The sequence below is a fragment of the Periplaneta americana genome, chromosome 6 (assembly GCF_040183065.1).
Source record: "Periplaneta americana isolate PAMFEO1 chromosome 6, P.americana_PAMFEO1_priV1, whole genome shotgun sequence".
NCBI classification, from domain to species: domain Eukaryota; kingdom Metazoa; phylum Arthropoda; class Insecta; order Blattodea; family Blattidae; genus Periplaneta; species Periplaneta americana.
In genome coordinates, this window is record NC_091122.1 from 101877114 (window position 1) to 101888988 (window position 11875).

Genomic DNA, 11875 nt, shown 5'->3' on the forward strand with positions numbered 1-11875 from the left:
GAAAAATTACTAAATTAAAAAATATATATATATATATAATTTAAAATACTCTGTGATATGTGTGGATCGCCATTTTTAAACTTCCTGCGCTATGGAATTTTAAATCACACGTCCGCTTTTATTGGTTTCCAGTAACTTCATTTTTTTGCTACATTGCCAGACAAAATGAATATAATTTCTGAACTATTAAAGATACATGCATGATATTTAGAACACACATTCTTTATACTATTAGGAAACTTTTCTCTGTAACAGAATTTTGTTAATTGATTTCATTTTAAAAATACGTGCGTTTGTTTGCAAGAAAGTAATTCAGAAAATTGTTATTAAATTTTAATTGTTTATTTTACCAACGTAGGGACTAATATCAAAATTCTGTTACAGACAGTTTGTAGAACATACTTTTGCAAATACATTGCAAAAACGGTTTGAATCTATCTTTAAATATATATATATATATATATATATATATATATATATATATATATATATATATATATATATATATATATATATATTTAGATATATCGGTTTTAGTACAATCCTGCATTGGGTATATATTTTTCAAATTTGGGCCCCCAAATATTTTTTTTTTCAAAATATTTTTATTTGGTTGAGTTGCCACAGCTATGAGCTCTCTACATACAAAAAATTAATAATTTACACCAAATAGGAAAAAAGTTTTGAAAAATATCATCCTCTCCCCTTAAGAGAGCAAGTCGAAAATTTTGATTATGAATTCCTACGGTTGGACCAAAGATCAAGTCAGAACTTTAATTGAGGCGTACAGAGAAGAAACATGTTTATATGCTATATAAACAGCATTGTTAAGACATCTTGGCCCGTATTTCTACGCAGTAACCATTTTCTGCTCCACATTCTACTCTTTTAAATTTGATCCATCTCCTCAGCGTTCAAAGCTAGCAAAACAGCAAAGGCTGCTAAACGTCTTCTTCGTACAGCCACAGTCTACTATATACAGTCGCGAAGCTCAATATGTATCTAAAATGCAAACATGGGTAGTTGCCCACCACTAGAATCGCTACTATCGCGTCATCATCGCAGATCTCTCGCCTAGCAGATGACAAACTCTTTCGTTTTCGTGTTCTTTTGGAAAAATTAACACCTTCCTTCCATTATTGAAATATTAAATGCATAAAGTTAATTTATTAATTTAATGAAGTATATTAAATTCCACCATAAACTCGAAGATACCTGCAAAAAATAAGTAATATAATTTTTGTTTGTGCAAAACGAACTGAAATTTACTATAATAGCTTCATTCATTCAAGATTATAGCGATAATTAACTATGAAACCAATAAATATTAATTTGCATTTCCCTTTACAACAATAATAATGGAAATATGAATTAATGCAGTAACTTACGTGTACCGGTACTTGTAGTGTAAGCTTACGTAGTTAACAAAGTGGGATGAGGTTAAGCAATAATAATCACACCAGAATTGGAAATAAAACGTGATCAGTGAATTTTATTGTAACGGACATTTCTACGTCTCTAGTAAAGCAACAAATAAAAATAACAACAAAATTAACAGCTATAATTAAAAACATGTCCTTTGAAAAAAAAAGTAGGCCTAAGCAATAATAATCCTACAAGAATTGAAAATAAAACGTGATCAATAAATTTCATTAAAACAAACTTAATTTTTCTACGTCTTTAGTAAAATAACACATAAAAATAATAACAAAATTAATAGCTACAATTAAAAATATATCCTCTGAAAAAAAAAGTAGACCCAACCTTAATTTCTCTGGAAATTTAGCAGCCTAAGTGACAGAACTTTAACCGGTATCTAATGTCCTTTCTGTTAGACTGAAACATTTCATTGTGAAATTTAAGGATATAATGTATTCTAACAGTCACAAAGAACTTCAAAATTAAGAGTTTTGTTTCTGCACAGCATTCTTGTGGAAACCTAGGAACCTTTCTGAATCTTTCGGAAATCGGAAAAAGGATAACTCTGGCCTCTTTCTCTTACTGTAGCTACAATTTATAGCACTACAAACGTCTCCTCCTTGTCCCATATTATTATTCAAATTATTCTATTTTAGCCATTAACATTTTCATTACAACCAATAACGAACATTTCACAAGCATCAATGTGAAAGACGCAACGAGCTAGCACTCGATAGAAATACGACACAGTCCAAAGTCGACCATGGACAGTCTATTGTTTCTAGTTGCTAACCACTTGGAGCGCTTTATCACGAGATTTGCAAAAAAACACCCCAAGCTTCGCGACTGTATATAGTAGACTGTGGTACAGCTTCAAATACAGCTTCCATATTTGATGTTTACAAATCGTACCGCGCCAGCATCTCCACCTTCCAAACTGGGATCCAGCCAAAGAGTTTGTAATACTTCAAACTCTTTGGATCAGCATGCAAGGCGGCTCGCTCCGTGTGAACGAAAACCATCACCGCAGCCACCACGGCACCCAGCCTGCTAGCCACCTTGGAATCCATCACAGAAACACGCACCGTCTGAACCAGGCTTTAGACTGTGCTTCAGTCACTAATCGCGACCTAATCGCGATAAATTTAAAAGTAAAGTACAATTTGATTTCGGAGAAACATGAGATGAAAATACATTGTAGAGCAATGAAATGAATGCCTTGTGTCGAATTCTTCTGATTTTTAATTTCTATCAGAGCTAGATGAGATTTTGTTTTGAACTATTTGAGAATATGTTGAGAAATCGACATTTTCAGACCAATGTTAGACCTCATAAAATGGTATATTATGTTAAATCATTATATTTCAGGAAATCAGAATAGGCCTACATTTTGTCATCAGAATTATGGTTTTTCTTTCTGTTTGCAATTACTTGGTTTTGATTAGTAGGCCTACAATAATCATACTCTCTGTCAGACAGCTTGTAAATTAATATTTTTTGCCAATTATTTTTTAACCTTTAACATATTTACTGAATAGAGTAGGGAATAGAGTGTAAAGCAGCAAGACTATAAAACAATACCGGTACACATATCTATTTTTCGTCTTTAGTGTTGCCGCCATCTAGCGTCAAAAGATTCTATTAATACAAAAACTGTAACATCACTGTCACCTGGCGAATGAAATTCTAACTATGCAAATCTAGTCTTTCAGGTGAAGGGGGAAGTTCGCATCGAGTGCTGATCAGAGAAGCATCGTATCGAACAGTGCTCCGACTTGTCTTGTATTTACGAAATTGCGTAGTAATTTCAAGATTATATTTAGTGGAATTATAATATTATTTAACAGTTTAACTACGTTGTGTGGTGTTTGTTAAAGATATATCTTTATTTCTTCATTATTTTTGTGTTACGTGCGCGATCATAATCGAGTGATTGTGTAGTAATTACCTTAGCTTGGCTCTCTGAGCCAAGCGTAGTGACTGTTAAAATGACTCAAAATACTGAAGACTGGTGTCTAATCGAAAACCAACCTGGCATTTACAACATAGTGACTTCACATACGACCTCACCACAACATCTGTAACAACTAGTAGTACCCCTACATCTACAATGACTATATGTGATCCTACTCGCGTACCCAATTCAACTAGCAAACAAATTAATCCCGCGGAAAACGCAACTTCAAGTAAAAGTAAAGTAAGAGATCATGTCATTAAGAAACAGAAACTAAATACGGACAAAGCCAAACCAAATTCTACAGTTTCCGATACACAAGCAACTTTATCTCATGAAACTTTAATTCATCCGGATATCAAACTACAAAATGTTTTTGATCCTCTTGTCCATGAAATGAATACCGACATATCACCACCAAACCAAAAAAATCCTCAAGTAGGGAACCAAGAAGATAGCACCAACACAGATTTTTCCAAACCCAAATCAGCTCGAATGCCGCCAATAATTGTGAAGAATATTCCAGCCGGAAATTTCTTTGCAAACAATACAAAATTGCAGTCACTACTTAGCCAGCCACTGAAAATCACATACTCTACTGAAGGAATTAAATATTTAACTAGTTGTCGTGCTGATTATGACAAGTTATATAATATCTTGCAAACTGAAAACCTTCAGTTTTATTCTCACGAACCTCGGGAAACTAAATTACTACAAGTAGTACTGAAAGGACTTCCAGCGTTTGTAGAATCTGCTACTCTCAAAACAGAACTTGAACTCTTAGATTTTCAAATAGAACACATTCGTCAAATTACTGTTCCTTGCTACGACACTGATGGCATACAGACACGACGTCCCATCCCCATCTGAATACTTACACTTCCAAATAATGAACACTCCCGAACCATATACCAATTGCAAGATATTAACAATCATATCATAAAAATCGAGTCATATAGACCTCGTCCACATATTACACAATGTCATAAGTGTCAGGGTTTTGGACACACTTCACGTCGATGTAATTTACCTACTCGATGTCTTAAATGTGGAAATAATCACTTATTCGCCGAATGTCCTCTGAAAGGTCCTGTCCATATCCCAAAATGTGCAAATTGTGACGGCGCACATACTGCCAGCTACAGCCAGTGCCCCATTCAACTAAAGAAGAAAGCGGAACTTCAAGAGAAGATGAGGAACAGAAAAATTCTTTCCGAAGAACGTTCTACTACACCAACATGGAAACAGAACGACTTTCCTTTACTTGCTAATCCTGGCAACACCAAAGCTTTCCAGTCAACATTCAATACTCCAAGTGCAACATCAACATCATCAGAATCAATATCAGACTCCTTCAAAGATATTGTTAACATCTTACGCTCACTGAACATTCAACATACAATTCTGCTTATCCGCACAACTTTTCATAAAATTCAAAATGCAAATGACTCAATATCCAAGGTAATAATATTCATTGAAGGTTTCATTAATCTTTTCAATTACAACAATCCATAAAAGACCTCTAAATGATTTCCAAACACAGAGGTTTAAACATCTTAAATTTCAATGCAAACGGAATAATTCACCAGACTTACGAACTACAAGCCTTGCTCCTTAATTATGATATTAACCTCGCATGTATCAGTGAAACTCATCTAAAACCCACCATGAAATTTCGTATACGCAACTATACTGTTAACGGTACAGACAGAATCAACCGATCTGGAGGAGGAACTGCTATACTCATTAAAAACTCCATGCCATATCGAACAGCCATATTTACAATTTTTCAGACTCTCGAAGCCGCTGGTATATTCATCCAGCTTGAAGGAACAGAAATACTAATAGCATCTGTTTATTATCCGCCATATGCTCAACTCAATAAAAATGACCTGACCCTGCTTATCACACATCACAAACATTTCATTTTCTGTGGTGACCTCAATGCTAAACACAAATCATGGAATTCCAGACTAAATACTTCAAAAGGTGAAACCTTACTATTACATTCAAATCAATATCATTATTCAATTACAGGACCTAAAGAACCAACCAGAATTCCCTGGATAACCATTCATCATCCAGATGTACTTGATATTTGTTTATATAACACAAAATACTCTCCAGTACAACAAATCTGCTTAAACGCTCTCGACTCTGACCATATTCCAGTTCTTTTGACTTTCAAGGCCCCCTTTCATATGATCTCAAGTCAACCTTCTACAGAGAAAGTTACAGATTGGAATTTCTTCACGAAACGCTTGCACCAAATCATCCCGGGTAATCTACCGACTTTGGAAACTTCTGAAATAGACACAGCTATACAAATATTTTCTGACACTATCATAGAAACATTAGATGAATCGTCCTCCACATTGACTATTGAGACATCAGATAACATCTACGGTAGTACTGAACTAAAACATCTTCTTAAAGCCAAAAATCAAGGTCGAAAACGGTGGCAGCTTTATGCGGATCCTCAAGCAAAAAGAGCTTTTTATCGGTATCCACGTGCTATCCGAAGAAAATATCAGACTTACAAAATCAATAAATTTGCCGACACAGTGGAAAACATTAAGCCTACAGGAAAAACCTTCTGGACTTTTACAAAACGAATGCTAGGAAAAACTACCACAAAAAAATCGACATCTATTAAAGACTCAAGTGGTACATTTAATTATGATCCTATTGATAGGCTTGAAGCTCTTGCAAACTGCTTCCAAAACCGATTCTCCTCCCATCATCATTCCTCACTACAAGACTTTTCAACAACAATATCACAACATGTACAGTCCATATTACATCACCCTGAACCTGGAAATACACCTCACGTACGACCACAAGAAATCAAGACCATAATTCGCAACCTAGCACCGAAGAAGACACTTGGCCCGGATAAAATCACACCAGCCATATTGAAGAAATTACCAAAAAGAGCCATAACACATTTAACAAAGATATTCAACTCATGTCTACATCATAATTATTTTCCAACATCATGGAAAACAGCACATATTATACCAATAGTTAAGCCGGGAAAAGGTCCAACATTACCCAAAAGTTATAGACCAATCAGCCTAACCATCTTCCTTGGAATACTTTTTGATCGTATCATTCTGGCACGACTAAAGCCATATTTAACTGCACCAAATGCCATCCACCATGAACAGTTTGGATTTAAAACTCAACTTAGTCCCAGAGAAGCACTTCACAGAATAACATCCATCCAAAGAGGATTTCAACTTGGACAACATACAGAAGCTACATTTATTGACATCCACCAAGCTTTTGATACAGTCTGGCACACCGGTTAGTTATATAAACTTCACAATCTTAACATTCCTGTAAATTATATTCAACTTATCGCCAGTTATCATACAGATAGAACCTTTCGTGTTCAAGACGGACGCTATCTCTCTAACGCTCACACAATAACTGCAGGAGTTCCTCAAGGATCGGTTTTAATTCCAACACTGTACTGTGCTTATATCTGTGATATACCAATTCAATCCAAATGTAAACTTATGCTATACGCTGATTATACTGTTATTTATACTAAGCACATAAACATTCAGTTTGCTTGTCTACAAATGCAGGAAGCCTTAAATATCATAACCCAATGGTCCACAAAATGGCGTCTCAAGATAAATGGCTCCAAGTCGCAAGCAGTTTTTACACGAAGATTTCCGCGGCACTTTCAGCCCTTCACCATCCAAAATGAAAATATACCTTTCAAAACTACCGTCAAGTATCTTGGAGTTCTTCTTGATAAGAGACTTACTTTTAAACATCACGTCACACATATTCGTGAGAAGGCCTTCCAAAGATATATGCTTCTCTACTCATTTTTCAAGAGTTATACGTCTTTAAATATCAAAACAATGCTTTACAAAGTATTAATTCGATCCTACATGACATACTGCTGTGAAATATGGGCTCAAGCACATACAGGACATCTTAAACGACTAGGCGGTCTTCAACGAGCCGTCTGTAGAACCATCACTGGAGCGGACTATCTCATCCGAAATAGCCAATTGTATGATGATCTTGGGATACGATACTTTTCAGATTATATCAAAACTCTTCGTACAAAATTTCTAGCATCCCTCCACAACCATCCAAATCCACTAATAAGTAAAAATATACCGGTTCCTCATACATGACCGTATGAATTTGCTCACTCTACTATTGGTAGATAACGTTGCCTTGAACTATTTTAGGTTATAACTTATCATATGATCTCCTACAATTCTTTCAAAAGGAAAGGGCCAAATTCGACCTGGTACTTATGAAGAAAGAGTCATTGGAGAAAAAAAAAATCAGGTGAAGGAGTTCGCATCGAGTGCTGATCGAAGAAGCATCTTATCAAACAGTGCTCCGCCCTGATTTGTGTTTACGTAGTTGCGTAGTTTTTTCAAGTTATATTTAGTGGAATTATATTATTATCTAACAGTTTAATGACATTGTGTGGTGTTTGTTTAAGTTATAACTTTATTTCTTCATCATTTTGTGTTACGTGCGCGAACATAATCGAGTGATTGTGTAGTAATTACTTTAGCTTGGCTTTCGGAGCCAAGCGTGGTGCCTGTTAAAATGACTCAAAATTCTGAAGACTGGTGTCTAATCGAAAACCAACCTGGCATTTACAACATAGTGACTTCACATACGACCTCAACCACAACATCTGTAACAACTAGTAGTACCCCTACATCTACAATGACTATATGTGATCCTACTCGCGTACCCAATTCAACTAGCAAACAAATTAATCCCGCGGAAAACGCAACTTCAAGTAAAAGTAAAGTAAGAGATCATGTCGTTAAGAAACAGAAACTAAATACGGACAAAGCCAAACCAAATTCTACAGTTTCCGATACACAAGCAACTTTATCTCATGAAACATTAATTCATCCGGATATCAAACTACAAAATGTTTTTGATCCTCTTGTCCATGAAATGGATACCGACATATCACCACCAAACCAAAATAATCCTCAAGTAGGAAACCAAAAACATAACAACAACACAGATTTTCCTAGACCCAAATCAACTCGAATGCCGCCAATAATTGTGAAGAATATCCCAGCCGGAAATTTCTTTGCAAATAATAGAAAACTGCAGTCACTACTTAGCCAGCCACTGAAAATCACATACTCTGCTGAAGGAATTAAATATTTAACTAGTTGCCGCGCTGACTATGACAAGTTATATAATATCTTGCAAACTGAAAACCTTCAGTTTTATTCTCACGAACCTCGGGAAACTAAATTACTACAAGTAGTACTGAAAGGATTTCCAGCGTTTGTAGAATCTGCTACTCTCAAAACAGAACTTGAACTCTTAGATTTTCAAATAGAACACATTCGTCAAATTACTCTTCCTTGCTACGACACTGATGGCATACCGACACGACGTCCCATCCCCATATGGATACTTACACTTCCAAATAATGAACACTCCCGAACCATATACCAATTGCATGATATTAGCAATCATATCATAAAAATTGAGTCATATTGACCTCGTCCACATATTACACAATGTCATAAGTGTCAGGGTTTTGGACACACTTCACGTCGATGTAATTTGCCTACTCGATGTGTTAAATGTGGAAATAATCACTTATTCGCCGAATGTCCTCTGAAAGGTCCTGTCCATATCCCAAAATGTGCAAATTGTGACGGCTCACATACTGCCAGCGACAGTCAGTGCCCCATTCAACTAGAGAAGAAAGAGGAACTTCAAGAGAAGATGAGGAACAGCAAAATTCTTTCCGAAGAACGTTCTACTCCACCAACATGGAAAGAGAGCGACTTTCCTTTACTTGCTAATCCTGGCAACACCAAAGCTTTCCAGTCAACATTCAATACTCCAAGTGCAACATCAACATCATCAGAATGAATATCAGACCCCTTCAAAGATATTGTTAACATCTTACGCTCACTGAACATTCAACATACAATTCAGCTTATCCGCACAACTTTTCATAAAATCCAAAATGCAAATGACTCAATATCCAAGGTAATAATATTCATTGAAGGTTTCATTAATCTTTTAATTACAACAATCCATAAAAGACCTCTAAATGATTTCCAAACACAGAGGTTTAAACATCTTAAATTTCAATGCAAACGGAATAATTCACCAGACTTACGAACTACAAGCATTGCTCCTTAATTATGATATTGACCTCGCATGTATCAGTGGAACTCATCTAAAACCCACCATGAAATTTCGTATACGCAACTATACTGTTATCCGTACAGACAGAATCAACCGACCTGGTGGAGGAACTGCTATACTCATTAAAAACTCCATGCCATATCGAACAGCCATATTTCCAATTTTTCAGACTCTAGAAGCCACTGGTATATTCATCCAGCTTGAAGGAACAGAAATACTAATAGCATATGTTTATTATCCGCCATATGCTCAACTCAATAAAAATGACCTGACCCTGCTTATCACACATCACAAACATTTCATTTTCTGTGGTGACCTCAATGCTAAACACAGATCATGGAATTCCAGACTAAATACTTCGAAAGGTGAAACCTTACTATTACATTCAAATCAATATCATTATTCAATTACAGGACCTAAAGAACCAACCAGAATTCCCTGGATAACCACTCATCATCGAGATGTACTTGATATTTGTTTATATAACACAAAATACTCTCCAGTACAACAAATCTGCTTAAACGCTCTCGACTCTGACCATATTCCAGTTCTTCTGACATTCAAGGCCCCCTTTCATATGATCTCAAGTCAACCTTCTACAGAGAAAGTTACAGATTGGAATTTCTTCACGAAACGCTTGCACCAAATCATCCCGGGTAATCTACCGACTTTGAAATCTTCTGAAATAGACACAGCTATACAAATATTTTCTGACACTATCATAGAGACATTCGATGAATCGTCCTCTACACTGACTATTGAGACATCAGATAACATCTACGGTAGTACTGAACTAAAACATCTTCTTAAAGCCAAAAATCAAGGTCGAAAACGGTGGCAGCTTTATGCGAATCCTCAAGCAAAAAGAGCTTTTTATCGGTATCAACGTGCTATCCGAAGAAAATATGAGACTTACAAAATCAAAAAGTTTGCCGACACAGTGGAAAACATTAAGCCTACAGGAAAAACCTTCTGGACTTTTACAAAACGAATGCTAGGAAAAACTACCACAAAAAAATCGACATCTATTAAAGACTCAAGTGGTACATTTAATTATGATCCTCTTGATAGGCTTGAAGCTCTTGCAAACTGCTTCCAAAACCGATTCTCCTCCCATCATCATTCCTCACTACAAGACTTTTCAACAACAATATCACAACATGTACAGTTCATATTACATCGCCCTGAACCTGGAAATACACCTCACGTACGACCACAAGAAATCAAGACCATAATTCGAAACTTAGCACCGAAGAAGACACCTGGCCCGGATAAAATCACACCAGCCATATTGAAGAAATTACCAAAAAGAGCCATAACACATTTAACAAAGATATTCAACTAATGTCTACATCATAATTATTTTCCAACAGCATGGAAAACAGCACATATTATACCAATAGTTAAGCCGGGAAAAGATCCAACATTACCCCAAAGTTATAGACCAATCAGCCTAACTAACTTCCTTGGAAAAATTTTTGAACGTATCATTCTGGCACGACTATAGCCATATTTAACTGCACCAAATGCCATCCACCATGAACAGTTTGGATTTAAACCTCAACATAGTCCCAGAGAAGCACTTCACAGAATAACAACATCCATCCAAAGGGGATTTCAACTTAGACAGCACACAGTAGCTACATTTATTGACATCCAGCAAGCTTTTGATACTGTCTGGCACATTGGTTTGTTATATAAACTTCACAATCTTAACATTCCTGTAAATTATATTCAACTTATCGCCAGTTATCCTACAGATAGAACCTTTCGTGTTCAAGACGGACGCTATCTCTCTAACGCCGGTCGAGGTGGGTTCCTCCAAGTGGTGTCCGGGGGGTGCAATGGTGGCTCTCGTGCTCTTCTTTTCGGCCATTTTTCGTCCTATCACCATCCACTCCTCTTCGTTCTCTCTTCTTTTTCATCACTATTTCTCTCTGCCGGCCGCCATTGCATGCGGAACGCCCACCACATCATCACACCCATTTTCACCTCTCCATCCCCGCTGTTTTTGTTCTTGCCACGTCCGCTACCATGACGGGATTTGTTAACAATGCCTGATGAGGCTTTATTCTTCTTCCCCTTCTAATTCATATATCTATTATTAGGTTAATTTTCTTAGGTTTATAACTCCCGTCTCACCAGCGGGGATCTTTCCTATCTCCGTGGTCCTGTCCCACGGTTTCGAGCGCGACTTCCAACTTGTGTGGCCCGACAGGGCGCCCAGCAACGAAGCAATAGTGGACCCTTCATACTGCCCCTATATGCAAGTCTAGGTGCGGAGCCCGGACCAGTAGTCATGTACACTCACGTAGAACC